General features: G+C 44.4%; 1 protein-coding gene across 2 annotated transcripts in view; it reads left to right on the top strand.

Annotated features, from left to right (window-relative positions):
* Window positions 1-1,175, top strand: part of cd9r (CD9 molecule related) — a 9,092-nt gene extending 7,917 nt beyond the window's left edge. For both annotated transcript variants that reach the window (XM_082166383.1, XM_082166382.1), the window contains exon 9: window positions 1-1,175. This exon is cut by the window's left edge. The gene's annotated coding sequence lies outside the window, so the exon portion shown is untranslated.
* Window positions 1,176-5,000: the final 3,825 nt, after the last annotated feature.

Raw genomic sequence — 5,000 nt, 5'->3', positions numbered from 1 at the left:
TTTTTCTTGGCTATGTGAACATTCCATTTGATCATTTTGCAAACATTGTTTTAACGTTACTTTTGAATGTTCTCAAACGTTCTGAAACGAGTAGCAACATTTAAAAAACGTTAGACGAACATCCAACTAAAATGTTTCAGAAAAACAATCCATGAACATTATATACAGTAACATGTACAGTACAGGCCAAAAGTTTGGACACATTACTATTTTTAATGTTTTTGAAAGAAGTTTCTTCTGCTCATCAAGCCTGCATTTATTTGATCAAAAATACAGAAAAAAAATGTAATATTGTGATATATTATTACAATTTAAAATAATTGGTTTTCAATTTATTATACTTTAAATGATCATTTATTCCTGTGATGCAAAGCTGAATTTTCAGCATCATTACTCCAGTCTATCACATGATCCTTTAGAAATCATTCTAATATGATGATTTATTATGAGTGTTGGACACAGTTCTGCTGCCTAATATATTTGATGAATAAAAGGTTAAAAAGAACTGCATTTATTCAAAATAAAAAAATATTTTCTAATAATATAAATCTTCTTTACTATCACTTTTTATCAATTTAACACATCCTTGCTGAATAAAAGTATTGATTTATTTCAAAAAAAGAAAGAAAAGAAATGACTGACCAGTAGTGTGTATTGCTGTTACAAAAGATTTCTATTTTTAAAACATTTGCTTCTTTTTTTTTTTTTTTTACTATATCACAATATTTTTTTAAAAATCTGTATTTTTTGATCAAATAAATGCAGGCTTGATGAGCAGAAGAAACTTCTTTCAAAAGCATTAAACATAGTAATGTGTCCAAACGTTTGGCCTGTACTGTACATAATGTTTTTGTTCTGATGTTTCGAGAACGTTATTAAAGACCAGATAACTTTGAACGCACATTCTAATAATGTTACAGGAAGAACGTTTGTTCATAACCTTGAGAGAACGTTAGTTACAGGTCTGAGGACGTTCCCTGTTAGCCGCGCATGAACACGTTCAGACTCAACCTACTGAGTATTTACACATTTCATTTTTTATTGCATTAATCTTCATTTTATAAACTTTCCAGCTCTGAATTCTGCATAAACACCGCCTGTTACAATTCCATCCTGAATATTTCATTTTCTTGCTTTGTTGTATACGATTAAAACATTAAAGACATTTTCACAAACCCGTCTCAGTCGAGTGTTTCATCAGGTGTTGAGCTTGGATGGTGGTGAGAGGTCAAAGGTCAGGAGTCATCAAACCTGTGATCGAAGGGACTTACGGCACATGAGACACGTCTCCATGTACAAGATCATGCTGTTCTCTGTGGGAGAGAGAGAACAAGATTAGATAAAAGTGTCCCGAACTTGCCAGATTGAAGGACTCCAGTTCTCCTCAACACATCACAATACACTTCCTGAGATCAGCTGTGTTTGTGCAGTACACGAGTGTGGCCACTAGAGAGCAGCAGCTCTGTTACATTCTCTGTCAGTGACGTCTCTGTGTTTGTGTCACAAGTAACATACTATACACTACGTACTTAGACTATGCACTGAATGCTGTGTACTCAACCATCTCGAGTGTATGAGGGTCATTCGGTTATTTCCTCATCCAGCATCAGAGTCTGATAGCACTACCCCTTTGACTATGTAATTAAAACTGACAGTCGAGCACACTTCTTTTTCCCGGTTAATTAAGTGCATTATCCGGGTATTTGAAGTGCACCTTTTCTTGTTGGGATTTTCAGTCTGAACACACTAATCCCACTATTTATACTACAAACCAGCATAGAATAGTGCATAAGTACGTGAATCGGGACGTACCTTGTATGAAGGTTTCAGACCGTAAGCTGATCTACAACAGACATGACAAAGCAAACATTTAATCACTGAAATTTAATTGGCATGGGTTAGTGCTGGTGGGTAAAAAATGGTTTTATTAGTACTATCAACAGAAATAAACACTATTTAATTGGTTCCACGAAATGCCAAACCACACACACAGGACTTGGGGTTATCGTAGGCAAATCTTTTTCTTTTTTTTTTCTTCTTGATGTTTCAATGCTCTATTTACAGGCCTGTTCACTCCAAGAACAATAACTATAACAATAAAGTTTTAATAATCGCTCTAACTCTAATAGCGAAACACCACAACTGCAAGGACACAGAGGAACGATGTCACTTTCAGAGTGATTTATTTTACAGCTGATGAACGATAAAAACATTTAAAGCCAGTCAGAATGAATCCTGCTGTGAAGAGATCAGATGATGTTTTTCAGGATGAGCATGATTAGAGTAAACAGAACACTGGTGTGGTTTTATAGTTACAGTATCTCTATAGAATTGTATTCACTGGTGTGGATGTCAATATAGTTATCATTATAGTTATTACAGTTATCGCTCACTGATAGGACACTAATATAGTTATTGTTCACTGGTGTGGATGTAATATAGTTATCATTATGTTATTTTTATAATTATCATTATAGTTATTGTCCAATAACTGGTCAAGCCGGATCTGCTCTTAATACGATGGCGGTCCTCCAGGGCTTCAAGGCAAAACTCCTCCACTCCATTGATAGATAAACTTTATTGTCCCCAGGGGGTAATTCTTTTCCACAGCACTGCACTTGTTTAACACACACAACATAACCAATGTAATACAAAATACATAATGGAGTCCATGGAGTCTGACCTGACCCCTCTGCTTTTTAGTAGTAATGCAGCGCAACTTCCTCGACTCCCAAGAGCCCTTTGGACCTGTTTGGTCCTGCGGTGAACAGCTTCGGAATTAGCGAGCGTTGCTCCCTGCCCCACTGCGGTGACCCACCGCTCGTGGCTCTCCAGCCTGTAGCCACCCGGATCCAGGCCTGGGAGGCCATTCTGGGAGAATCCAGATGGGTCCTGGAGACGATCAAACAGTCGGTGGATCTGAAAGATGCTTATTTTCATTTCCACATTCACAGACCGTTCTTGAGATTTGTGTTCGAGGGGGTGGCCTACCAATACACTGTCCTTCCGGTCTGACTGTCTCTGGCACCTCTCACGTTTCTCGAAGTGCGTGGACACAGCGCTCTCTGAGACAGAGGGGAGTGCGTGTCCTGAATTACCTCCACAACTGGCTGGTTTTGACCCAGTCGCAGCTCGAGATGTGCGAGCGCAGGTCCCTGCTCCTCAGACCTTTGGGAATGCCTGGGGTTCAAAAAGAGCTCACTGTCTCCCAGCCAACAAATCTCATTTTCTGTGGCAGTCATCAATTTAGCCCAAATAGGGGCCTAACTTTCACCAGAACGCTCTCTGAAAGTTCAGAAGCTGGCGGCATCATTCAAGCTCGGGATCTTGATTCACGTCAAGACTTTCCAGGGGCTTCAAGGAAAAATGGCAACAGCACCTACTGCACATGCGGCCTCTCCAATTTTGGCTCAAAGCCAGCATTCCATCCCATGCTTGGTGTCTGGGATGGCTCAATCTCAGGGTGAACCACGGCTGTGTCAGGCCCTTGGCTCAATCTCAGGGTGAACCACGGCTGTGTCAGGCCCTTGGCTCAATCTCAGGGTGAACCACGGCTGTGTCAGGCCCTTGGCTCAATCTCAGGGTGAACCATGGCTGTGTCAGGCCCTTGGCTCAATCTCAGGGTGAACCACGGCTGTGTCAGGCCCTTGGCTCAATCTCAGGGTGAACCATGGCTGTGTCTGGCCCTTGGCTCAATCTCAGGGTGAACCATGGCTGTGTCTGGCCCTTGGCTCAATCTCAGGGTGAACCATGGCTGTGTCTGGCCCTTGGCTCAATCTCAGGGTGAACCATGGCTGTGTCTGGCCCTTGGCTCAATCTCAGGGTGAACCACAACTTGACATTGGTAGCCTGTGAGGGCAGCACATGCCAGGCAGACTAATCCATGGGGACAATCAGTGGATCTCTCAATGGAGACAGAGGGGAGTGTCTCAGAGAGGATATACTGTATATATATACATACATACTCCACTCCAGGAGCTGTCCTATCCCCAGGAGAATGGAGACTCCACCGCCAGACGGTCCAGATGATTTGGACTTCCCAGCGGATCAGGAAGGACAGACACTCGGTCCTTCTAGTGACCTTGCTATGGCGGAACCAAGCTTGGCTCCCAGAGCTGGAACAGCTGTTGTCAGCAGCACCTTGGCCAATCCCTCTCGGCCCACCATACCCCAGTGCCGGCCAATCCCTCTCGGCCCACCATACCCCAGTGCCGGCCAATCCCTCTCGGCCCACCATACCCGGGGCCGGCCAATCCCTCTCGGCCCACCATACCCCAGTGCCGGCCAATCCCTCTCGGCCCACCATACTCCAGTGCCGGCCAATCCCTCTCGGCCCACCATACCCGGGGCCGGCCAATCCCTCTCGGCCCACCATACCCGGGGCCGGCCAATCCCTCTCGGCCCACCATACCCCAGTGCCGGCCAATCCCTCTCGGCCCACCATACCCGGGGCCGGCCAATCCCTCTCGGCCCACCATACTCCAGTGCCGGCCAATCCCTCTCGGCCCACCATACTCCAGTGCCGGCCAATCCCTCTCGGCCCACCATACCTCGGGGCCGGCCAATCCCTCTCGGCCCACCATACCCCAGTGCCGGCCAATCCCTCTCGGCCCACCATACCCCGGTGTTGGCCAATCCCTCTCGGCCCACCCTCTCATCCCACCATACCCCAGTGTCGGCCAATCCCTCTCGGCCCACCATACCCCAGAGCTGGCCAATCCCTCTCGGCCCACAATCCTGCCCCAGTGTGGGCTCTAGGCTGCCTATCTAGAATGCTAATATTGTTATCATTATAGTTATTATATTTATCAATATATTCATGTTCATTCACATGTTCTTGGTGGGAATCAGCCTTAATTGTTTAAATGATTTCATGCAGGTTATTTCTGATTACATCTTGATTGCAGATTTGCCTAGCATCGTCAGTGCCAACCACTTAATGTTCATTCGTTTTTTAAATAAATGTGATTAATGTATTTTTCAACTAATTAATTGAAATA

Source organism: Leuciscus leuciscus, assembly GCF_965113295.1.
Source record: "Leuciscus leuciscus genome assembly, chromosome: 1".
In the NCBI taxonomy this organism is placed as follows: Eukaryota; Metazoa; Chordata; class Actinopteri; order Cypriniformes; family Leuciscidae; genus Leuciscus; species Leuciscus leuciscus.
The sequence above is the reverse complement of the archived record's forward strand: the minus strand, read 5'-3'. Positions and strand labels throughout refer to the sequence as shown.